At 59.0% G+C, this 26,220-nt stretch overlaps 1 protein-coding gene across 5 annotated transcripts in view; it reads right to left on the reverse strand.

The window, feature by feature from the left end:
- ZFYVE28 (zinc finger FYVE-type containing 28) overlaps positions 1-26,220 on the reverse strand; it is a 119,131-nt gene that overhangs the window by 87,761 nt on the left and 5,150 nt on the right. The window lies entirely within an intron of this gene.

Here is a 26,220-nt window from a genome sequence, read left to right on the forward strand (position 1 = left end):
TTTCATGTTACTAAAGCCAACAATGGGCCTGCTGTCCAATCACCAGTACTTCGCCACCTGTCCTCCAACGTTGTGGCAGTTTTCCCGGGACACAGCTGCGGGTCTCGTGGGCTGCCTCTCGCTCTGCCCCATGTCTCCCTGCCGCTTGCCCGCGCTCCCCAAGCCTTCCTACCATGGGACAGAGACGGGGCTGCACACACAGCCTTCCAGCTTCTCTGTGATTTCTTTTCCTACGGGGAAACATTTAACCTATCTAGAACTTATTTTCCTTTTAAGGAGTATGGCGGCAACTTGATTTTGTTTCTCTTGCAGATAGATAAGTATTGATTTGATAAGTATAGATGAGAGGCTAGATCCCTGGTAACCAGATGACAGAGAGGACAGGTATCTGATGTTTAACACTCTCCTGCCAACCGAAGCTGGAGTGTTTGGGGTCAACACAGCAGACCCACCCGAGAATTCCTGATGTGCTGACCGTGTGTCTCGGCACCAGATCTCACCTCGACGCCACGGAATGCCAACCACCGGCGCAGAAATGGCAGGGCCAAGAGGATGGGGCCAGGCCCCACAGACTGCAGGCCCCCGGGGTTTGGCAGCAACATGGCACCCAGCAGGTCCTAGATCACCCACGCCGCCTCCCTGGGGCTTCTTCAGTGTCCCAGGCCCCAACCTGGCAAGGATCCAGCCCACTGCTGCAAGGGGGCAGAGGGGCGCACCCACCACCTGCAGCGGAGCCCTCCTGGCAGGGACAGCCTCTGACCTCCTGTGGCAATTCTCCCCAGCCCCACCACTGTCCGGCCTCTCTCGGGACACCGTGCTGCCCCCCTTTCCCTCAGGCTAGTGAAAGGGGAGCCCTCCCTGTGCTCCCAGCTCCTGGCTTACCGAGGACCCATCTGGCTCTTTGGGAAGGAAGAGTCGGGACTGGGCTGTCAGAGGGTCTTGAGTTTGCAAAGGGGGAGTTTGGAGTTCTCCCACCACATACGCATGATTCATTGTCCTCATAAACATTGTGTGGTGGGCGTGCTCATCCCTGGCTGGAGCGATGAATGGCCCTTCACTTGTTGCTGAGCCCCCACGTCTATCTCTGCCCCCCAACCCACAACTGCTTTCCTTGCACTCTCCCCTTGCACTCTCCCCCACCACGGAGAGGCGATGCCCCTTGAACAGAGCTCCCAGCCCAGCACACTGCCCTCTGATGACCCTGGAGGATCCTGTCCGTCCTCCCGAGCAGCCCCCCGGGGTCCAGTCCCATCTGAACAGAAATGGCAGCCACAGGCCTCTGCCTGGACCGGGCCGCCAGCCAGTTCTCGGTGCATCTGGTGGACACGGCCACTGTCCACTAGAGGGAAAGCTGGACGTCTACACTGGACACAGGGACCTGGGAAGGCTCGCTGATGGAGGGCAGCTGGGGCTCTTCTGAGTGACCTGGAGGGACAGCAAATGTCTGCCCGCACTGAAGGAACAGGCTGGCCTCACCTCCTTGGACCCTCCCCCACCCTGTCCTGGGTGCCCCCTCCTCATACAGGTACTGTCCTCCCCCCATTACCCCTGGGGCTACCCCCCCATCAGGCCTCCCACCTTGGCTCTTCCCATTGTGTTTGCCTCCTCCCAGGTCTGCGCCGCCCCCCCCAGGCTTGTCCCTCCCCCATGGCCCTCTCCCCCATCTGCGCTCAGCTTTCCCCTCCCCAGCCTTGGGTCTGCCCCCACCACTCCTGTCTGCTTTCCTTATATCCCCCCTCTGCCTGCCCCCTGGACCTGCCCCAGGCTCATTGGGGAGGAATATGCTAAGATCTGGGTGTTGGCTGGGGCAGGCTGGTCACCTTCAGAGAACCCCCAGACTCAGGGAGCACAGGGAGCACTGGGGCTGGAGGCTCCACGCGTGGGCAGGGTGGCCCCCTCGGCCGGCTGACAGATGCCACATAGCTATCACAGGCACGCATCCGTGTCCATTAGAGTGGGCGTCAGCCGGCTCTTGCTCACCTCGGCCTCAGAACTGCCCAGGAAAGGATCTGGGAGTTTGGGCTTCACAGAAGGCTGTGGAAGAGCAGAACTGAAGAGCCCAGAGACAAGAGACCCCTCGGACACCCTGGCCTGGACACAGCTCGGCTCCCTGTGTCTGAGCTGGCCGCAGCAAGGCCCCTGTCCCCAGGGCGCAGTTGAGGCAGGATCTGCGAAGGCCCGGCCTCTGACGGGCAGTGGGCCGTCAGAGTGGGCATGATGATTCCACGGTTCATCCCTGCCTTAGGGAAGCCATGTCCCCCCGCTGAATTCCCTGGGCATCTTCAGAGGGCAGGCTCCATCCCGCTCCCCCGGCAGCCCTGTGTGTAGAGCTATTACCAGCCTCCTCTGGCAGGTGGAAAACCGTGGCACAGAGGCCAAGGCACTGGTCAAAGTCATGCGGTCAACTGTGGTGCTGCCAGGTCAGGTGCAAAGCCCCAGCGAGCGGCCCCTACCAGGCTGCTCACCTCATCCTTCTTAAATATGCCGGTAGTGATGAGTCATCATAAAACTAAATTTAATCATTTAAGCAGCTCCTTGGGCAGATGGGCAGTTGCCAGAGGCTGGGCAGCTCCATGACACGGGGTCTCCTTTTCGGGGGATGAGAATGTTCTGGAACTGGAAAGGTGGTGGTTGCACAACGCTGCGAATGTGCTAAATACCTCTGAATTGTTCGCTTCCAAATGGTTAACTTTATGTTATCTCAATTTCACCTTAACTTAAAACTAATAATGACAACACCCTGGGGGTGAATCACCCGGGGGTAATGCGTCCTGAGAAGCCGAGCAAGCATGGCCAGTGTGCCCCACGCCCAACCAAGGACCGGGCTCCCTGGACCTGTGAAGCCTGAACTTCTCCCTTAAAGCAGCAGTGCCCAGTAATCGCTCTCTGGCCAGACCAGGAACCTAACGCCAGAGTAAATTCCACACTAGAAACAAAATGACCATGAGCAATGGATCCAAAAAGTATAAAACAGGCGAGACTCTTAAGAAAAGTATATTAATGTCACATCACTTCCTTTCTTTGGGATTACCACGTGTCTATTTGGGAAGGAGGGTAAAGCTGGTGTCTCTCCGCAAATCAGGACAGATTTATCCTTTACGGTAAATGCGGCAAGAACACCCCGCTCACCTTGCTGACCCTCACCCCTTACACGATTATCTGAGTACAACTAAATTTCACGGCTCACAACTCGTCCCTACATCCCTTCTCCTTTCCTGTAATTCTTCACATAACTCAAGGGAAACATTGTGTTCTCTGAATTCCTTGTCAACCCCCCCCACCCCACCCTGGCCGGGCTCCTCTGCCCAGACCCCGCGTCTGATCAGACACTATGTCCGGAAGCTCAGTTCTGGCTGTGTGAGCTCAATGGCCATTGGGCATCACACACCACGGCTGTAAGGAATTTGCAGAAATGCAAATAAACAAGTCTGTGTGGGATCCATCCTGGAGTTCCAAGAAAAGGGACATTTATCCCTTTCCCAGATCCAGGCAAGACACATGGGATCTTCTGCTCCTATCTTGGAAGAAAGCAAATTTGCAAAGCTTCTCCTGAAAGGACCAAAGGCTGTATCCTTCTCACCCCAAAGACATTTTATTAACCACATGGGTGAATCAGTTCTCTCGGGCAGAGCCCCTGAATGCAGGCTGTCAGAGGTCACCCCAAACGTTACAGCCCTGCTGCCCAGAACATGCCTCATCCCCCCTCCCCCGTCTGCACACATGACCTGCCTTCCCCTTGCTAATTACAGAACAATCCGACCATATGCAAAGCTTGCCTGTGTCACACACAATGCTACTGGCCACACTAATTTAAAACTCCTGGGGCGCCTGGCTGGCTGCGTGGGTTAAGCATCCCGCTCTTGGTTTTGGCTCAGGTCGTGATCTCATGGGTCGTGGGATGGAGCCCAGCATCAGGCTCTGCGCTCTGGGGCGGGGGGGAGTCCGCTGGAGATTCTCCCTCTGCCCCTCCACCCCCCCTCAAATAAATGAATAAATCTTTCAAAAAAGAAATAAATAAAAATAAAACTCCTGGGCTGGGAATTCTCTGGAAGGAGGCAGGCCACAAGCCACACAGGCCCAGGAGACGGCCATCTCTCAGCTATGGCTCAGTAGTTATTTTAAATCGTGCGATGAGCACCCACAAGCCCGCTCCCACCCACGTCTACTCCCCGTGGCTCCCATCCACTCCCCGCCTCCCCACAGAGCTACCTGCACTCTGGACCCGGACTCATGCGGCCCCTTGAACACAGCTCGGTTGCCATATGTGGTCCTAAATGTATTTTTGGTTGCTTTTAACTCTGCAAAAAGGACGTCATGCATATGTGATATTTTGAGACTGGCTTTTGATTTGTCACATCCTGTGCGCTCTGCCCTTCCCCAAGTTGATACTCTGTAACCGCACCTTGTGTGGCGCCCCACGTGCACTCAGCCACGCCCCACGAGGGTTTGGCAGTGTGTGGCGCCCCACGTGCACTCAGCCACGCCCCACGAGGGTTTGGCAGTGTGTGGAGCCCCACGTGCACTCAGCCACGCCCCACGAGGGTTTGGCAGTGTGTGGAGCCCCACGTGCACTCAGCCACGCCCCACGAGGGTTTGGCAGTGTGTGGCGCCCCACGTGCACTCAGCCACGCCCCACGAGGGTTTGGCAGTGTGTGGAGCCCCACGTGCACTCAGCCACGCCCCACGAGGGTTTGGCAGTGTGTGGAGCCCCACGTGCACTCAGCCACGCCCCACGAGGGTTTGGCAGTGTGTGGCGCCCCACGTGCACTCAGCCACGCCCCACGAGGGTTTGGCAGTGTGTGGAGCCCCACGTGCACTCAGCCACGCCCCACGAGGGTTTGGCAGTGTGTGGAGCCCCACGTGCACTCAGCCACGCCCCACGAGGGTTTGGCAGTGTGTGGAGCCCCACGTGCACTCAGCCACGCCCCACGAGGGTTTGGCAGTGTGTGGAGCCCCACGTGCACTCAGCCACGCCCCACGAGGGTTTGGCAGTGTGTGGCGCCCCACGTGCACTCAGCCACGCCCCACGAGGGTTTGGCAGTGTGTGGAGCCCCACGTGCACTCAGCCACGCCCCACGAGGGTTTGGCAGTGTGTGGAGCCCCACGTGCACTCAGCCACGCCCCACGAGGGTTTGGCAGTGTGTGGAGCCCCACGTGCACTCAGCCACGCCCCACGAGGGTTTGGCAGTGTGTGGCGCCCCACGTGCACTCAGCCACGCCCCACGAGGGTTTGGCAGTGTGTGGCGCCCCACGTGCACTCAGCCACGCCCCACGAGGGTTTGGCAGTGTGTGGCGCCCCACGTGCACTCAGCCACGCCCCACGAGGGTTTGGCAGTGTGTGGCGCCCCACGTGCACTCAGCCACGCCCCACGAGGGTTTGGCAGTGTGTGGAGCCCCACGTGCACTCAGCCACGCCCCACGAGGGTTTGGCAGTGTGTGGAGCCCCACGTGCACTCAGCCACGCCCCACGAGGGTTTGGCAGTGTGTGGAGCCCCACGTGCACTCAGCCACGCCCCACGAGGGTTTGGCAGTGTGTGGAGCCCCACGTGCACTCAGCCACGCCCCACGAGGGTTTGGCAGTGTGTGGAGCCCCACGTGCACTCAGCCACGCCCCACGAGGGTTTGGCAGTGTGTGGAGCCCCACGTGCACTCAGCCACGCCCCACGAGGGTTTGGCAGTGTGTGGCGCCCCACGTGCACTCAGCCACGCCCCACGAGGGTTTGGCAGTGTGTGGAGCCCCACGTGCACTCAGCCACGCCCCACGAGGGTTTGGCAGTGTGTGGCGCTCCATGAATGGGCTCACACGTCCCCTGGCTGCATGTGCATGTCCCTAGGAGGCAGATGTAACAAATGACCACAAACTTCGTGGCTTACAACAACAAAACTTGTGGCTTTGTAGCTCTAGGAGACAGAATTCCAGCCTGGGTCTCACTGGGCTACCATCAAGGGGTCAGCAGGGCTGTTCCGCCAGGAGGGTCCAGGGGAGAATCTGTGCCCCTACCTTTCCCAGCTGCCAGAGGCCTCCCCTGTCCTTGGTCCATGTTCCCTTCTCTGAAGCCGGCAGTGGTGTGCCTCTCAGACCTTCCATAGTCACCGCTCCCTCTGACCCTCTTTGGCCCCCTCTTCCACCATTAGGACCCTGTGGTTACACTGGGCTCATTGGATAATCCAGAACCATCTTGCTAATTTAAAGTCAGCTTTGGGGGCACCCAGGTGGCTCAGTCAGTGAAGCGTCTGCCTTCGGCTCAGGTCATGATCTCAGGGTCCTGGGATGGAGCCCCGCGTCGGGCTCCTTGCTCAGCGGGGAGTCTGCTTCTCCCTCTCCCTCTGCCTCTCCCCCTGCTTGTGCTCTCTCTCTCTCTCAAATAATTTTTTAAAAAGTCAGCTCGTTAGCAACCTTAGCCCCACCTACAGCTTTCATTCCCCTTTGCCACATAACCTAAGATGTTCACGAGCTCCAGGGATCGGGATATGCACATCTTTGGGGGCCATTACTCTGCCACATCAGACCCTGGCAGTCATGACTCAGGTCCCAGACCCCCCTCTTCCAAGACCTGGGCCAGAGGACATCTTCCTGTGACCAGCTCATTGGGAAAAGGTGGGAGCTTGCTGTGACTTGAGGGAAAGGGTTTCCCTTCACAAGGCGGATGACCATATGAGAAGGTCATGACCGTGCACAGGTTATGGTGGTTCCTGCTCTGTGCACGGAGGTCCTCCACACATTGATGACACTCTTTCCGACAAAGGGCATTTGTCCAGCTCACAGTCCCAGGACAGAGGGGCCTGGGTATCTGGGTGGTGGGGTCTGCAGGGTCTGCAGTCCTAGGGACGGTCCCACACTGGGCGCACTTGGCCGCAGATGTGGCATACTTGCCCTGTTTCAGGTCAGAGGTGTTCTGGTTCTGCTAGTAGGCAGGTGCTGTCCTCCACACTCCAGCAGACCCAGCACCCAGAGCAAGGGGGGTGAGGGGCACAGACTGGGTGCCGTGCAGACAACCGGTCCGTGGAAGATCAAGAAACCTCTTCCACGCCCTGGGCAAGGCCAGCCTTCGTGACCTCTCTGACCTTCCCATTGCAAGTTCAACCTCACTAAGCGGGAGAGGCTTCTACCTCTTTCCAAGAATGGAATGAAGGCTGTGGGCTGCGGGCTCCAGCGTGAAACCCTGTGTTCGTGCACTGAGAGGCGCGTGCCCAGCAGGCTGATTCAGCATTCCCTACCAGCCAGAACTCTCCGACCTCGTGGCACCTCGTCCTGGCGGAGGCGCCCACCTGAGACCATCAGACTGTGCAGTGGGCGCACTTCCCAGTCAGGAGAAAACTGCAAAGTTCAGTGTTTTCTTCGGTCCAGATTTAAAAGACAAGTAAGAGGAATTCAGACATAATACCTGATATTTCATGAAAACTAGTTAACCACATTGCTTCCCTTCCAAGGGCAGGTGACAATGCAAAAAATGCACAGGGTAGCCTTTAACTGCTTGATCCCCGGCTCCCCTCCTCCACCCATCCATTCGGGCTGAGCACACTCCAGAGCCAGGGATCTGGGCAGGCCACCCCCATAGGCCTCCTGGGGGCTCTGAACAGCTTCCTCCACAGGCTCAGCCCTTCAGCTGGTGGAGGGAGAGTGAGGGCCCAAAGGCCTCTGCTCTGCGGAGCCTTCACACCCGGGTCCAGCCGCTCGCTGACCCAAGCTCCCAAAGCTCCCATCCCATTGGGCTGGGCTGCAATTGAGAACACCTCCTTGTCACATGGGGGACAGGAATCCGGTTTCCTGAAGTTCAGTCCCACTCCAGCTTGTCTGCAGCCAAGGTCACCGAGAATGTCAGGCTGGAAGAGATGGCCAGACCCAAGACCTTAGGGATGGCCTCTGACCACACGGCTGCCCAGGGAGGGAGCACCCTCCTCAGACAATACCTGGTGGCCAGGGACAGCAGGCTGTGGGGAAAGAGGTGAAGCAGGGGGAGGGCATTAGAGCGCGCTTTCTCAACCCCAGCGGTGCTCACAGTCCTGGTTATGGGGCCGCCCTGTTGCACTGCAAGATGGTGACAGCATCCTGGCCGCTACTCACCAGATGCCAGAACCCCACTCCCCCTGCCAAGTTGTGACAATCAAAAACATTCTCAGGCATCGCTAAACGTTCCCTAGGGGTCAAAGTCACTCTGAGAACCGCAGCATCAGATGGAAAGCAGGTGTCTCCCGTAAGGTGGGATTTAAAGGAAAACCTGGTAGGGAGAGCCACCCGGCAGAGGGCCCCAAGGGGTGTTCGAGAAGCAGCAAGGAGCCCAGTGGGCTGGGGCAGGGGGGGCAGGGGGAGTCGAAGGTTGGAGGGGGCACCTGACCCTGGGAGGCCTCAGGCTTTCCTCTGAGATGGAGGTCACGGGGGGTTCTGGGCAGAGAGGCACACGGAGGTGTGTGCTTAAAAGCTGGTTCCAGGGTGCCTGGGTGGCTCAGTCGGTGAAGCTCAGGTCAGGATCAAGCCACATGGGGCTCCTTGCTCAGCGGGGAGCCTGCTTCTCCCTCTGCCTCTGCCCCTCCCCCTGCTGGTGTTTTCTCTCTCTTTCTCTCAAATAAATAAAATCCTTAAAAAAAAAAAAAAAAAAGGCTGGTTCCGACTACTGTGTTAAGAACAGCCTGGGGTGGGGCAGAGAAGGAGACTGGTTAGGGGCTCCTTCAATAACCCACGGAAGATGAGGGTGGCTCGGAATGCGGGAGCTGTCAGAAACACTTTTTTTCTTTACTTATTCTTTTAAATTGTAGTAAAACACACATAACATAAACTCGACCATCTTGACCATTTTTAAGTGCACAGCTCAGTGGTATTACACACGTTCACATTGCTGAATGGCCATCACCACCATCCATCCCAGGACTCACTCCTCTTGTGAATCTCAACCTCGGTGTCCATCCAGGAATAAGTCCCCATTCCCGCTCCTCCCAGCCCCTGGCAGCCCTGTCTCTGTGATTTTGGCTACTCTAAGTACCTCATCCAAGTGGCATCATATAGGTCTTGTCCTTCTGTGGCTGGCTCCTTTCACTGAGCACAGTGTCCTTAAGGCTCACCATGTGGTGGCAGGTGGCAGATGGTCCTTCCTGTTTCAGGCTGAATAATATTCCATCGTCTGGATGGGCCACATTGGTCTATCATCGTCTGTTCATAGACACTGGGATGCTCCCACCTTGGACAATGGGGAATAACGCTGCCGTGAGCATGGGTGTGTTCCTGGAACACGCTGAAAGGCGTACTACGGGATTTGCTGAGGCGGGGACATACTGTCTGAAGCCAGGAGAACTGGGTTGATTTCCAGGTGTGGCCTGAGCACGCGCATGAAGGGTGGGAGGCGAGGAAGCAGCCTCACCCCAGGTGGTGTCGCTCCCAGGTGGAGGTGCTGAGCGAGCCGCGTGTCAGGAGTCCGGCACCCGGGGCAGAGGTCAGGGCACGCAGGGTTCAGGGCTGGGGAACCGGCGGGACAAGAGTGACACACCCCTACGTGGAGGATGGGAAGGAGCCCCAGTGAGACAGGACGTAAACTAGGATGTGGTGTCCCGGACACCTAGGGAAGGAAGTGGTCGAAGAGATGAGGACAACTGGCCACAGAACGTGGTCAGCAGTGTGGTCTCGGTGGGCTGTTGGGGAAGCAGGCTGGAGAAGGGCTGGTGGGAGGCAGATCACAGAGGGCACGGGGTTAGGGTTAGGACTTCTGTGGAGGGGAGAGAGGGTGGGACCTCAGGTCAAGTGGGCTGATGACCTGGCTGCTTTAGAGACAGGGGAGTTCACAGCAGGTTTTACCTCCAGGGGAATGATCTAGAAGATGGAGAGGCCAGTACAGGAGTCAGGGAACAACACTGCAAAGGCAAAGGGGGTGAAGTCCAAAGCAGGGGCAGGGGGAGATCCAGTGTACAAGGGGGAGGGGAGATCCAGTGCACAGGGGGAGGGGGGAGCCAGTGTATAGGGGGGAGGGGAGACCCAGTGCACGGGGGGGAGGGGAGATCCAGTGTACAGGGGGAGGGGAGATCCAGTGTATGGTGGGGAAAGATCCAGTGCACAGGGGGGAGAGGAGACCCAGCGCACAGGGGGGAGGGGAGACCCAGCACACAGGGGGGAGGGGAGATCTAGTGCACGGGGGGGGGGGGGGGGGGAGACCCAGCGCACAGGGGGGAGGGGAGATCCACTGCACAGGGGGAGGGAGAGCTGTTGCACAGGGAGTTGGGGGAGATCCAGTGTACAAGTGCCCAGGGTTGGGAGGTAGATTGCCCACAATAATGCAGCAACCTCTCCCCACCCATGCTTCATGCCTCTCCTCCCAACAGGAGCTGGAGTCTCTCTCAGGTTCTCTCAGATCTAGGCTGGCCTGTGACTTGCTGAGACCACGAGAATGTAGCCAACATTCCCTGTGACTTCTGGGCTGGGGCCTGCCACTCTCTTGGACCACCATCCCTCTGTCATGCCCTTGCATCTCCCCAAAAAAGAGCCCAGCGCAGTCTGCCAAAAGGCGAGCACCATATGGGGACAGAGGCCCGGCCGTCCTAGAGCAGGGGACTCAGAAACCCAGCTGTTGGAGGAAATCATCGAGAGGACAGAGGACGTGACCTCCGGTTGGCCTGGAAGCTGGACCCAGGCCCTTGGAGGCTCCTCACCCCCTCCCTGGTCCTTGGAATGTGTGCTCTGCTTGCCTTCCCCACCCTGAGGCTGCCCCAAGGTCGTGGCCTTGAGACAGTGCTGTGCTGAGGCCATCTGATGGCACCATCACTGAGCCCACTTAAGGCCTCTCCATGAACTTTAAGATTTGGCAGCCGGGCACAGAGATCTCCTTGCCTTGGGGCATCGAGACAAGCCTGTGAGTGAGTCCCCTTGCTTGCTAACCCTGCCACCTGACAACCCGGAATGGCCGCCTCTGTCTTCAGCCTCTCCCCGTGCTCCACGAATGGCGGCCAGTTTGCGAACCAACACCAGCCAACGCCAGAACTGGGACTACCTCCGCAAAAGGAACCTGCACCCTTCACCGAGGAGCGAAACCACTCCGCAGCTGTCACACCACGCCACCCTTGGTCTCCGGTCTGCTTGGGCTGCCAAACCAGCACGCCACAGACTGGGGGCAACAGGCATTTACTTCCCACGGTTCTGGAGCTGGAAGCCCAAGGTCAAGGTGCCCGCGTGGTTGTTCCCGGTGAGAGGCGCCTCCTGGTTTGTGCATGGCCACCGCTCACCGCCCCTGCACGGGAGAGTACAGGACCTCCTGACAGGTCTTCCTATGAGGACATCAGTCCTATGGTAACAGGACCCCACCCTCGTGACCTCATGTAATCTTCGTCTCCTCCTAAAGGCCCCGTCTCCAAATACAGCCGCAGTGGGGTTAGGACTCAGCATAGGACTCAGTGCACAGCATCCTCCTAAAGCATCATCTTGCTGCTGAGGGACTTTCTAGAAGCTCCTTTTATTGCACTTGGCGAGTCTCACCAAGTCTGGACTTTGGCCTTCCCCAGGGCAGGATTAGGGGTCCTCACTGCCATCCTTGGTTATATGCCCTTCCTTTTTTCCATAGAAAGTTCAAACTGATCTCTAAAGACAGAAAGCAGACCTGCATTCATCTGGGGATGGGGGCAGGGGAGAGGCAGGGAGGGAAAGAGCTGGAGCACAGAGGGGCGGAGGAAATATGTGGGGATGGCAATTACGTTCACTATTGCGACTGGGTGGGTATGTTGCACGGCGTATCCCAACGTCAAACTTATCAAAGTGTCCACTTGAAATGCGTGCAGTTTATTGTATGTCAGTTATACCTCAATAAAGCGGTTTAAAAGTTTTTTTAATCGAACTTTTAATTTTGACATAATTGTGATTCATATGTGATCCTAAGAAACAGTACGGAGGGGTCTGTGCACCCTCACCGGCTTCCCTCGGTGGTAACATCCATGCAGAACAGCACTGTGGCCGGGACATCTGACAGACACAGCCCACGGCCACACTCACGCTCTCCGGAGCGCACACTCGTGCGAGCAGTACCTTATCACCTGCGGAGTGCCACAACCCACCACCGCCGTCAGCACGCAGAGCTGTTCGTCACCCCCGGGATCCCTCATGCTGCCCCTTTAAAAAAACTTTTCATGGTGGTGAAACACACATAATGTAAAACCCACCACTGTGAACTCTGACGTGTACAGTGTAATGGTATTAAGTACATTATGCCTCAGTAAAGCTTTTAAAACCACGAGCAGGTGCCCTCTCCGCCTCAAAGGGTCCCGGGTCAGCACCCCTCCCCATCCCCTGCAGGTCGGAGACCACTGCCGGCTCCCGTCTGCTGCTCCCCACCAGTCAACCTCACCCCAAGGCCCCCTGTCGGTCACCACCTGGTCCAGCAAGGGGGCTTCCTAGGGTCTGTGTTCCCTCAAGAGAACCTGGAACGTCACACCCGCGGGGCGTCTGTCTGCACAGGGTCCCACACGGTGGGGGTGTGCGGCCGCTGCTTCCGGGAGGCATGGAGCTCCACACGCTGACCCGTCCTCTTCAGCCTGTGCCTCTGCCCCCTGCTCTCGGGTCTCCCGGTCGCACCACCTCGCTCGCACTTGTCCTGCAGGCCTGGGGAGCCACAGAGCACTCCCCGGACGCGCTCTTGGCAACCCAACCCCCTGGGAGCCGCAGCTGTCCTGACAGTAAGCTGGGATCCCAGCAGGTGCTCGGGAGGGGTCACTTGAGTCCCACCCCCCACCACCACCTCCCTGACCGTGCCGCCCTCCGAAACCACCACCGGCCACTTGCCCACCTGGCACCCAGCTTCACTTCCTGAGAGGAAGTCCCAAGTCGGCTGGGGCCTCTACTGTCTTGTCCTCTGTCAAGTCCTGAGCCCAGGGCCTGGCACACGGTCCACACCCAATTAATGTTTGTTGAATGAATAAATGATTACCTTAACTCTGTGCCATTTTGAGAAGGTCAGGAGGGGCTTACCACTCCCTTTCGTCGCACCAGATGCTTACAGGGACTGCCCACAAAGAGACCCCCGCCTCTCCCACCCCCATCTGTCTCCATAGCGAGACTCGGGCCCCAAGCGCACATCTACACGGGGCCGACGGCATCTTCTCCCTGGATGCCTGGTCTGGGGCAGACCCTGCTAGGGCTCCTTACCCAGACCAGAGCTCCGAGCAGAGCCCGGGCTGCTGTCTGGACCCAAACTCCGCTGGGCATGAGCCACACCAGCGGGCGGACTATAGTCGTCTGGCCACGCGGAGCCAGGTTCTCTGCCCCTCGCATCAAAGCCTCTCCCGCACAGGGCAGAAGGAAGCAGGCTGGGTGGCGGCCCACTGAGGCACGGCCTCATTCTTCTCCCCAGGAAAGAGCCCACGGAGAGCACTCAGGAGCGCAGGTCCAGGGCACACACGCAGCTCGGCATGCAGGGCTGGGACAGGTCCTGCTTTCCACTCCCATGCTAATTGTCTCTACGCAGGGTCCTTCCCCAGGGAGGTCTCGGGAGCCTTCGGGGCCTTTGGGTCACTCCAGGCCAGCACTGCGGGTTTTGCTGGCTCCTCCATGGGACTCACAGCTCTGACCTCTGTGGTTCGTGTCAGTGACGTCACGGACCCTCCAAAGGCCTCTGAGAACCACGGGTTAGGGTGCGCTCATTTATCCACATGAAGGCCCTGTGGATTTAGTGTTGTATTCCTCGTTGGTCCATCACAGAACATTTGGAAATATCAAATGACTTCCGTTGACTGTGTGATAAAACACACACAAAAACAAATCTCCTCACCCATTAACAGTCTGGCTGTTAAAATGCAGGTGTTGAGAAGCAGGATTCTACCGCAACCTGGTGTCCCAAACCACCTTCAGAGTGAGCATCGTGGAGGTCACCAGCCACCCCCCGCTCTGCTGGAGTGAGCAAGACCAGAGCCATATATCAAAGCTATTTATCTTGATTGATCGATGCCCCTGCTTTGTCCACAAAGGAGTGAGGTGGCTGCCGGCCGGCGTGCACTGAGAACGTGACCAATGGCAGCGCAGCAGGGCACAGAAATGGAGGTGGCACCATGCGGACGCAGGCCAGGCACGGCTCCAGTGTGATGGCCCGGGAGGCAGGCGTGTGGTCACACGAGCTCCAAATCGAATGGGGACTTCTCGGTGGGACTGAGTGGGGAATCCATCAGGGGACAGACCACAGGTTACTGAAGACATTCACCACTGTCTGGGGCGCTGCCACGGTGGGGCAGCCGTGGGGTCCACAAAGGCACATGTGGGTGTGGGCTGGGTGGCACAGCCGTGGGGCCAGGCAAGGGCTCAGCGGATGCCCAGCAAATGGCTCCTGAAGATGCCAATTCAGCCAATTCAGCCCCAGACAGGACCTTGCCTGCAGAGCTCAACCGGTGTGGGCAGGTGCGGCCACCTTGGCCAAGGGCAGGCCGGCAGGACTGCGGGGGGGAGGGGCGGGCGGGAGTCTATGGACCCCAATGGGCTTTCTTCCCCGAGTCTCAGGATTGAGGCACTGGGGTGCACTGTGGCCCAAGGACAGAGCCAAAACGCAGGGGCCTGGAAGCAGATGGAATGTACCAGAATCCCTGACCCAGTGGCCACATTCCAATCCACTGGCCCAGAGAGCAGCCAACCGTCTAGGCCCCGATCTGTAAAATCAGAGCGCATGTCGGTCCAGTCGAGCTGCCGTAACAGAAGACCATACTCGCTGACCCTCTCACAGCTCTGGGGGCCCCGGGCCCTCCCTCCAGCCCCTGCGGCTCTGCCAGCATCTTCGCTGTTCCTCAGCTTGCAGACTCATCACCCCGTCTCGGCCTTTGTCTTCACATGCATGCTCCCTGCGCGTGTGCTGGTGCCCAAAGCTCCCCTTTCCACACGGGCACCGGTGGATCCAGGGCCCACCCAAGTGACTACATCTTAACCAGATCATCTGCAAAGACCCTGTCTCCAAATAAGGTCACATTCACAGGTCAAGTGTAAAGACAGGTAAAGCATCTTTTTAGGAGAACACAATCCAACATGTAACAGCTGGTTATGCAGATCCAAAAATGTCCAGGTGGTGCTGGTGTCCCCCAAGCCTGGTGGAGTGGGATCTCACTTCCAGGACCCCTGAATGGCTTCGAGCCCAAGTCCGCCAGCCGGCCCCACCCTCCGCCCTCCTCCCCAGCCCTGCTCTCCAGCCGTCAGAACCACCACCCTGCCCAGCCCTGCTCTCCACCCTTCTCAGGGCAGGGAACTGGGTCTTGTTCCTCTCTATAGCCCGCGTGCCTGCCTCGCCACGGGTACTTGAGATGTTACGAGACCCCTAAGAGGGACGTCACCCACCTGCAGCCCCCGTGCCCGCGCCTGCTGCAGGGGCAGGTCTCCTGACTGAGGACAGCTCCCGCCTGGCCAGAACCCACATGCAGAGTGAGCACTCCGCCCCCAGCCAAGGCCTGAGTCAGTCCAGTGTCCAGGGACCCCCAGAGGCAGCCACGGCCCACAGCCACTGCTCGGGGCAGCTACCTCCCGCTGTCCAGCATGTGTCCAGGGTCCCGGTGACACACCTCACAGCAGGCCCCACAGCCTGGGGCCATGTGTCCAGAACCTTCTAGGCAGTACGGGTGGTTTCCACAGTAGGTGGCCTCACCCAGGGCCCCTTGTGAGTGGCTCTGTGCGTTCAAGCCCACGGAAGAGAGGTCTGTCGGAGGAATTATCAGATCTTAAAACTACCTTTGCTCCGGGGCCGCCTTTGGGCCACAGCAGCGGGAAACCCAGAACCAAAGTGAGCGCCTCCTTGCAGTCCTCAGCGGACACCCCACCTTCCACCTTCTACCCACCTTGTCCCCTCCCGCCCCTCCCGGCCCCAGCCCCTCCGAGGTCCATACTGCAAAGCTCTATGGTCCCATGGGTACAGGGTCAGAGTTCAGTCCCAGGTTCTACCAGGCCTCTTCCGCGTAGCTCCAAAACCCACATGAGTCCCGCGGTGGGTCCTGACCCAAAATGGGGAACGGTGGGGGGGGCGGTTGTGCCCTTCCCTTCCCCCCCACCTCATGAGAAAGACCTTTCAGACAAAGCTTCCTGCAGCCCAGCTGTGTGGGGTGACCGCCAGCCCACATGGCTCCCGTGGCTCTATCTGTTGTTTCAAGAGATACCTGCAAATGCATGGAGACCCTACAGGCCACGAGGGGGGGGGGACAGTAGCGGCTTCTGAAGTCCCCCCATCGGACACTGGAGGAGGGACTTGCTCAGCTCACACGTGGGACCAGAGACGCTAGAATGCCCAGAGCTTGCGGCGGGGCTGGGCAGGAAGCGGGCATTGGGCCCTCCAGGTGCTGACAGGGAGCCTCCTCAGTGGAGGGTGGAGGGACAACCAGCCACAGGGTGCCAGGCAGAGCAGGGGCCTCTGTCTGTGCACGCATCACCTGGGGACAGCCCTGCAGGGTGGGTGGGGTCCCCTAACGCCCACCTCCTCCCTGTCCTCAGCAAGCCTTCAAGGCAGCAGCTACTTTAGGGCTTGGATTTGGAATGTCAGCCTGGTGCCTACAGGGCCAGGGTCCCCCTCCGCTGGGCCCTCCCCCCATAGGACACCCCCTCCGCTGGGCCCTCCCCCCACAGGACACCCCTCCGCTGGGCCCTCCCCCCGCAGGACACCCCTCCGCTGGGCCCACAGGCCTTAACGAAGCCAAGCGGCCACAACGGCGACCACTAGCAGGAGAGGTCGTCCAGCCCGCGGCTCACGGGGAAAACGCAGCTCCGGCGAGGCTACGTCACAGCTGGAATTATACAAAGCCTGTGAGCAAGCAGCCGCGGGGAGACAAAGCCTCACAGGAAATGGCGCACGCAGGTGGAAACATGCTGAAGACAAATGTCAGCAAGAAGGGTTAGAAGGGAGTGTCACATGTCTTAGCAGCGCCGGGGAGGAGTACGCTGGCGGTAAATTTCCGTCGGTTTAGCCGTACCAAATCATCTCCCGTTCCCGTAACTGAAGCTCACTCCACTTCCATCAGCCCCTCGAGCCGGGGGCCAGGCCTGCACCCTCCGCGGTGGGCGGTGGGCTAACTCCCACGAGAGCCTTCCCTCCCCACTCGGGAGTCCCCCCGCCCCCGGCGGCAGCCGTGTATGCGGAGAATCCACGGGCATCCACGGAGAGTCCACACTCTCGGATTCCTCACAACACTGGACAAAGGGTGACCTCTCCGAGCCACCACCGTGGGTGCCCAAGCCCTGCTCCTGATGGGCCCAGATGGATCCCAGGAAGGGAAGGATGTCATGGCTCCCAGCCAGGGGACCTCGCCGTCGCCCCAAGAGTGGGGTGTGAAATAACAATGCGTGAGAAAGACACTATCATGCAGAGGAATGTCAACACACCACACCGGTCCTCTGAGGATTCACAGAGTGTGGCTCCCGGCGAGCCCGGGCCGAGGTCCGGAGGGCACAGGCCACCTCCGAAGACCTACCCAGCCTCCGACCTCAAGGAGTTTGCTTTGGTTTACAAGCACGGACACCCATGGGAACACCCCGTGCCCCAGGGCTGGGACGGCCCGAGGGCCACGGCACATGGGCTGGGCAGCCAGAGGTCCCCTGTCTGGGTGTCCTGCGGCTCCCCGGGCCCCACCCACTGCCATGAGCACCCTCCATGCATCAAGAACCACAGCGGGGAAAACAGTTTAGTGGTCCCCAAAAAAGTTAGACCTAAAGTTGCCATGTGACCCAGAAATTCTGCTCCTGTGTATCTACCCAAGAGAATGAAAACACGTGTCCACGGGAAAACATGTCTGCATGTGTATGCAGCTTGCTCACAGCCGCCCAGAAGAGGACCCAGCCCCAAAGTCCACAGATGGCTGAACGGATAAACAAAAGGCAGTCTGCCCACACAGGGGAAAGTTATTCATCCTCCAGAAGGAACTCCTGACACCTGTGGCAGGGTGGATGTAGACACGGAGGCCGTGGTGCAGATCCCCTTCGGATGAAGTGCCCGGAGCAGAAGTGCACGGAGACCGCAGGTCAGAGGTCTCGGGGCGGAGGGGGAGCGGGGAGCAGCTGCACGGCGAACACGGGCGCTCACACGCACGCTGGATACGCTAACGCCACCGAGCTGCGCACTTTTAAACGGCTGATTGCATGTCAGGTGAATGTCACCTAATTTTTTTAAAAACGAAAAATATATATAACAACAACAACAAAGTTACAGCGGGCCTTGTGAACAAGCTGGATTTGTGCCCAAAAGTACATCCTTGGAAAAGGTCCAAGGCAAGATGCAGACAGTGGGGCGGGGCCCCAGGCATAGGTCGGCCCACACGGGGTCTGAGTCTGGGGGAGAAGCCGCGTGCTCCCACTCTCTAGGCACTCCTCCCTTCCAGGTCTTTGTCTGTGACAAGTGACCTCACCGCCGGACCCTTTGCTGGCTCCTTCTCAGCCTGACGAATGCCTCCTTGGGGGGGGGGGGCACATGTTTTCTTCTCCCTGGGGCAGCTCAACAGACCCTGGTGGCCCCCCAGACTTTGCCGGAGCCCCGTCCCTGGGGCCACACGGCAGAGGTTTGGACACAGGCCCTCTGTGGGGCACCTGGGGCCGGGGATTCCCAGGGGCACGGGTTCCTGGTCCGAGAACATTTATTACTGGAAAGCACACTGGAAAACAGTGAGCGCGGTCTGGCCCCCCCGCAAGTGTGCTTAGCCAGCAACCCAGGGGTGTGTGCAAGAGACCAGGGGCCATGGTGTCAGAGTGGGGTCCCCCCACTGCGGGGCTCTCTGGGGCTTGCTCAGTCTGTCCCACACAGCGGATCCCGGGGTGCCTGGCTCATAGGAGCCGTGGCAGGCCTGAGCACCGCTTGCCACCTGTGGGGGGAGGGGGCGGTGCTCTGCTGCAGGGGCAGGAGGGCAGCTAAAACACACTGGCCTCCGGTCATCAATGATCCCCCAGGGGGCCTCGCCGCATAGGTGAGGAGACCCAGAGCAGGACCCGCTGCTGAGCCCGTCCCGGGCTTCTCTGCCCTCGGTCCCAAGCCACTGCTGGGCTCTGCGGGACACAGACTTCTCCCAGTAGCATGGAGGCTCCTTGGGGGCTCACGTGTGGAGTTAGCAGGGAGTCGCACAAGGACAAGGCCACCGGGAACACTGTCTGTCCCAGGATGCGTGGCTGCTCATCATACCTTCCTCTCAAAGCTGAGACCGAAGCCCACAGAACGGAACAGACACCTGCCGGGGTGGAATGTCCCAGGCATCCTCCACGTTCAAGGGTCCCAGCCAGGACTGTGTGTGACCACCTCTTCCTCCAATACATGGAGCCTTCCTGTGCATGACCTCAATTACTTCCCCCTTCCAATCTACCTCCAATTAAACAGTGCTAGACAGTCAAACTGACAAACACATATGAACATGTTAGACCAGCCAGGGCCCTTCAAGAGCGCTCGGTGTGATGGAGGGTAGAGGGCTCAACACCGGCACGAGGCCATTGAGGGAGGTGGAGGGGCTATCTGTGACTCGCCCAGAAGCACCTCTAGAACTGAAGGCTCATCCCCCAAGAGCTGGCAGCCCCCCGCCCCCCGGGACTGACCCAACTGAGGGTGGGCCCCTCCGTGGGCAGCCCCGTCCAAGACCTGTCCAAGCCCCGTGCCTCACCCAGCTCAAGGTCACCTGGAAGGGCCCTCCCAGCTCCGGAGGCCTCGGGAGCAAGGCTGCCTCAAGACCTGGCTTCCCCTCCCTTGTCCTATTCCCTCCCCCTCCAGAAGGCCTCCCCGACAGACAGGTGCCTGCAGTGGACCTTCCTTGGAGAGCCTGCTCCCAGGTTCCTCTCCCAGGCCCCCCAGGCTGGGACAGGTTCAGCCCATTTACCTCCCTCCCTACTTCTGCTGACTGCCTGCGCGTCTTTCTGGGATTTTCCTTCCAGCCCTTGCACAGAGCTGTTCTGCGGGCATCCCTTATCTACAGCGCACAGCTGTGTCTCTGACACACAATCCAGCTCGACCTTCTTCGAGGCGGTGGAGGGGTTCGCCCCATTTGCATTTACTGAGACCACTGATAGAGAAGCGATTATCTCCACAGCTTTATTGTTTGCTTTTTATTTACTGTGCTTTTGCTTTGCTGCCCTCCCCCACTCCTTTGTGTTTCTGCATTCTTCCGAGTCCCTCTCCTGGTCTGGAAGGTTCTCATCCTGTAACTAGTGTGCTGGTGCTCATGCACGTGCTTAACTCACGCTCACCCTCAGCGGCGCCTCCTCCAGAGTCATAGGGCCATCGGAGACCTCAGGACCCCCCCCAGGTGCTCCCGGCTGGTGACTCCACTCCCCTCAGGACCCCCCAGGTGCTCCTGGCTGGTAACTCCACTCCCCTCAGGACCCCCCCCCAGGTGCTCCCGGCTGGTGACTCCACTCCCCTCAGGAACCCCCCCCAGGTGCTCCCGGCTGGTGACTCCACTCCCCTCAGGACCCCCCCCAGGTGCTCCCGGCTGGTGACTCCACTCCCCTCAGGACCCGCCCCCCCAGGAGCTCCCGGCTGGTGACTCCACTCCCCTCAGGACCCCCCCCAGGTGCTCCCGGCTGGTGACTCCACTCCCCTCAGGACCCCCCCCAGGTGCTCCCGGCTGGTGACTCCACTCCCCTCAGGACCCCCCCCCAGGTGCTCCCGGCTGGTGACTCCACTCCCCTCAGGACCCCCCCCCCCAGGAGCTCCCGGCTGGTGACTCCACTCCCCTCAGGAACCGCCCCCCCAGGAGCTCCCGGCTGGTGACTCCACTCCCCTCAGGACCCCCCCCAGGTGCTCCCGGCTGGTGACTCCACTCCCCTCAGGACCCCCCCCAGGTGCTCCCGGCTGGTGACTCCACTCCCCTCAGGAACCGCCCCCCAGGTGCTCCCGGCTGGTGACTCCACTCCCCTCAGGACCCCCCCAGGTGCTCCCGGCTGGTGACTCCACTCCCCTCAGGACCCCCCCCCAGGTGCTCCCGGCTGGTGACTCCACTCCCCTCAGGTACCCCCCCCCAGGAGCTCCCGGCTGGTGACTCCACTCCCCTCAGGACCCGCCCCCCCAGGAGCTCCCGGCTGGTGACTCCACTCCCCTCAGGACCCCCCCCCAGGTGCTCCCGGCTGGTGACTCCACTCCCCTCAGGACCCCCCCCAGGTGCTCCCGGCTGGTGACTCCACTCCCCTCAGGACCCGCCCCCCCAGGAGCTCCCGGCTGGTGACTCCACTCCCCTCAGGACCCCCCCCAGGTGCTCCCGGCTGGTGACTCCACTCCCCTCAGGACCCCCCCCAGGTGCTCCCGGCTGGTGACTCCACTCCCCTCAGGACCCCCCCCCAGGTGCTCCCGGCTGGTGACTCCACTCCCCTCAGGACCCGCCCCCCCAGGAGCTCCCGGCTGGTGACTCCACTCCCCTCAGGACCCCCCCAGGTGCTCCCGGCTGGTGACTCCACTCCCCTCAGGACCCCCCCCCCAGGTGCTCCCGGCTGGTGACTCCACTCCCCTCAGGACCCCCCCCCAGATGCTCCCGGCTGGTGACTCCACTCCCCTCAGGACCCCCCCCCAGATGCTCCCGGCTGGTGACTCCACTCCCCTTGTTTCCGGGTTGCTCCTGCCCCACCCCTGCTTCTCTCCACTGCATGGGCTAACCGCTGCGTGGATGTGCAGGGAGCTCCTTGCCTCCCACGCCCCCCTCTGACTCTGACCTTCCTTCTGGAGTACGCTTCCCAGTACTTGTGCAGCAAGGATTTGGGGGCGGCTACGCTTTTGCCTTCAGCTAGAACTGTCTTCCGTTTCATCCCCTCTGCGGACATGGCGCAGCAAGCCCAGAGCTCTGCCAGGGGGCTGGCTCCCTGCACGTCCCCCCCAGGGCCTCGAGTCTGGCCGGCCGCCTGCAAAGGCCCCCCTTGCTCCTACCACCCCCACCCCAGTCCCCTCAGATGCACCTTGACCCTCATCCCGCCCTCCACACTGGGACCTCTCAGGCCGCCTGCAGAATGATCCCCTCACCCCCTCCTACAGGAGACCCCTTCCTTGGGGCTGGGGTTAGTTTTTAAGTTTCAATTCACTGGCTATCTCTTTCATTGCTGGGAGCTCCAGGGCCCTGTTTAAAGGGTCCTCGCGTCGCCCTGGACTTTCATTCCCCCACCTGTTGGATTGCTTTAAAACTTAAGTGCGTTAGCCTCCTGATTCTCGCTCAGGCAAATCCACATTCTCATGTCTTGTAACTTTTTTACCATGAATTCCACGCCAGACGTATGGCAGGAGGGGTTTCCAGAACAATTTCTTTTTTTTCTGCCGGGCACCCCAGTGACACTGAGCACCAACCCGGGCACAGTGGAGGGTGGGGTTTTCCAGGCTGCCTGTCACGGAGGGCACAGATTTGTGTGTGAACCCCTCTAACCCACCCCTGGCCCCGTGCTTCCCCGTCACCCACTCATCCCTCCTTCCCGTCTCTCAGGCCCTGGGCCACCAAGTGGAGTGCTCCCCACCAGCTGGGATTTCCCTGTCCCTGAACACGGCCCCCACCCAAGGGGGGTCTAGCCCTTGGAGACGGTGCAGGGAATGCCTGTGACTTCAGAGCTCGGCCTCAGGAGGCCCTGCCACTCCCGCTGCGGCCCTGAGACCCCCATTCAGCCTCCGGGGGGACAGGAGGCCATGCGGAGAGGGACCCAGCTGACAGACGCATGCCTGGCCCCCAGCCGACTGAGGCCACAGGAGGGAGCCAGGCAAGAGCAGCTGGGCCCCACCCACACGTGGCCCACAAAATGGGGTGACTGTTCTGGTTCTCACAGCGGCGCTCTCAGCCCTGGGCTTGAGCTCCCTGGCTTCCGGCACCCGGGCCAGCTCGGTGCCGGCGAATCAGCATTCCTGGGCACTCTCACCAGGCCTGCCGCACGGAGCCCCAGGTCCACTGTCCTTGCCTTCACCCCCCACGTGGACATTCCATGGGCACCTCGAATGCTACAGTTCCCACCTAGGTCCCCAGGCCCCTCGCCCCACTGGTCCTCCCCTGCACTCCCCTCCAGCAAACAGAACCCCTCAACCTCCCCACCAGGCCTCTCCCTCCCAGACTCCTGGCTGCCATCCCCTCACTTGAGCCACGGCCAGGCCTCTGTCACCAGTCCCATCTTCCAGGGTCTCCCCACCTAATCTACTCTCTCCCCTCACAGGCCTGGAGGGACCCATCATGCCTCCCACCCTCCTTAGAGAGCCAATGACCGGTCACCATCTGCAGGGACCCCCACCTGGTCCCCTGGCCCTTCCAGCATCGCTCACACACACACATCCACACCCTGGAGGAGTTTCTCCTGCCTGATGCCCGGCACCCTTCCCGACCGCTCTGCGGACTGCCATCGGTCCCTCAAATCCTAGCTCAACAGCTGCTCCTCCGGGGCCTGGCTCCCCTTGCCGCCCACTGCCTGCGAGCGGGTGTGACCGCTGCATGCAACCAGGACTGGCTCACACCAGGGCAGCTCCAGGGGGTGGGGTCTGGTTTCAGAAAGCTGACAGAAGTGAGCCTTAAGGACAAGCCCCAGCACACAGGATGCATCACCGTGTCTTCTAGATGCCCCGGAACAGAGGGGCCTGGCATGGCTCGGTTGGGAGGACGGAGAGCAGGGACACGGGGATCCATCATCAGTGGCAATGAGACCCCCAGCAAGGTGGCCTGGCAGGGGTGGGGCTTCAGAGAGCCTCAGGGCACCAAGCCCCTCAGGAAACCTAGTCCTGAGCATCTCTTTACTTGGCTGCAAAATGTCCTTTCCCTTGATTATCTCTCAAAATATTACAATTCTCGGGGCACTTGGGTGGCTCAGTCATTAAACATCTGCCTTCAGCTCAGGTCATGATCCCGGGGTCCTGGGATCGAGCCCCACTCGGGGCTCGATTCCTGCTCAGCGGGAAGCCTGCTTCTCCCTCTCCCGCTCCCCCTGCTTGTGTTCCCTCTCTCGCTGTGTCTCTCTCAAATAAATAAAATCTTTAAAAAAAATAAAAATAAAAATGTTACAATTCTTAAAGAACTCTCAAGAATTGCTAAATTTTTTTTATTCAGGTGAAAGTCACATAAGATACAATTACCCATTTTAAAGTGTGCATTTCAGCGGCCGTGCATGTCAAGATCATTCATGTTATAACCTGAATTTCCTTTTCCTGGCTGAATAACATTCCATCGTGCGGACAGATCACACTTCATTTACTCATTCACCATTGGAGAACGTTTCGGCTGCTTGCACCTTCTGGCTATTATGTATAATGTTGCTATAAACACGGGTATACCAATTCTTAAATATATCTGACATGAAAGTAGTTGATTCTGCTCCTAGACTTTTTTTTACAATTACAATATCCCTAAAAATAACAGGAAACATTCTCAAAAACAAAAAACCCAAAGGAAAAATGGCTGCCCTAAAGACACCGTCCCCATAGTGGGTAGGTGTGGAAACCCGTTTCCCCAAGAACCCAGTGTACGATGGTTGGCGGTCATGGGGATGGTCAGGGGAGATCACTGGCAAACCCCCCAGGGCAGAGACTCACAGAGCCCCCATGCAGAGCTCAAAGGACCCCTCAGCCAGGAAGGGAGCCCCACTTGAAGTGCCCCCAACATTCCCCTGCCTCCGCCCAGCACAAAACAAGGAGAAATGGAAGAGCTTCAAAATACTTACTGTAAGAAGGAAAAAACCTTCCATTCATCTTACCCAACTACTCTACATAAATTACCATAATATGAAACGTTCTATTCTACTTCTGCTTAATCTAGTCAGATCAGTAAAAAAAAAAAAATCCATTCATTTTTGTCTTCCTCCTTCAAACACTTGAATTGCCCATCAATATCTAAGTTTCTTTGCAATCCAACTGTGAAAAGTACAAAAGCAATTGTTTCATCAAATGGGACTCATGTAAACACCGATGACAGCTTCGGTTCCTTCCTGCAGGAAACACACAGCTCGGGACAGAGGTGCTTGCGAATTCCGGGGCCGAACAGACAGGAGTTCAAACCTAGCTTGCCCTCATCCTGGCTGCGAAGGTTAACATTTCGTGTCTGAGATCTCATTTGTAAAACAGGGAACAGCAATCGTTAACAAGCACCCCCAAGACCTCAGCACCTTAACCAATAGAGCTCTATCCCCCTGAGCTGTCATTTACACCCAGCCTTGGCTACCCCATGGCTCCGGCGTCCTCCACTGGATCCCGAGCCTCTGGCCAAGGAACGGAGAAGGCTTGAGAGGTTTGGAGGCCAGACCTGACATGGTGGAGCCCACTGATGCCTGCACAGGCTGAAATTCGGCCCTGGATTCTCACTGGAGAGGCAAAGCCGGGCAGTGGATGAGGACACAGCTGCATCCCAGCCCCAGGGAGGGCACAGGAGGCGGGATCATTATTATGCATCATTGTCATTATTTGTGATGAGGCCCAGCAGGATGCCTGAGGTGTCCTGAATCAGGGCCTGTTCCCAGCAACCCAGTACCCAACGTGCCACAGAAAGGGAGGGTGGGGGAGGCAGGATGCACCTCTTAAGATAGTGTTACTCTCAAACTGACCTGGAAGTAACTGGAAACCTCAGTGACGGCGGACTCCATAAAATGCCCCACGTGTGGTCCCGCATTCACTCAACGCACGAGAGCGCCGCTGACATGGACCGCGGTCATTTCCTGAGCCACTCCTATGAGCTCTTGACAGAGATGATCTCCTCAAATTCCCCACCTCAAACAGGGAAACTGAGGCACGGGGCTGGGCAGGAAGGGTGGGGATTCCCAGAAGCCTCTGCTGCCCGGTCTGTGGCTTCGACACTGTTTGGACACACAGGCCATAGCAGGCAGCCAAGACAGGGGACTGCCGCCCACGCGCTCTGGGTACCCATTTTCCTCTGAACCGGGAGGGCTCCCCATCACTCACTGTTGCGTGGGCGCATGCAGACCCCTTGGGAGCCGCGGCGACGCGGTGCCATCGGGGCCGACAAAACAAAACACGGCTATGCCACCGAAAACTGCAGAGGACCACTGAGTCATTTATAGGCTCTTAGATGTGCATTTTCACACATTTAAAAGAAGCATCTCTGGTGTTCTGGGAATTCCTGGCAGCTTTAGGAGAGGCACTAAAGCATCCTAAAATTACCCATCTCTTCTTAAGGTTGAGCAAAATTACCTAGCAGGCTTCCCGTTCAGAGCAGGGGGCAGTGCGCTGACCTGCTGGACCCTGATACCCGATATCAGTTAGGCCACGCTGAAGGCTCCCTGCCTGTGACTCGCCCATTTAACAGAAACCCTATCAGACGTTTCCCATTAGTACACTGCTCTGATTGTAAACTGCAGACCCCTAACTGATGACATCAGAGTTG

Source organism: Halichoerus grypus, chromosome 3 (genome assembly GCF_964656455.1).
Source record: "Halichoerus grypus chromosome 3, mHalGry1.hap1.1, whole genome shotgun sequence".
Lineage (NCBI taxonomy): Eukaryota > Metazoa > Chordata > Mammalia > Carnivora > Phocidae > Halichoerus > Halichoerus grypus.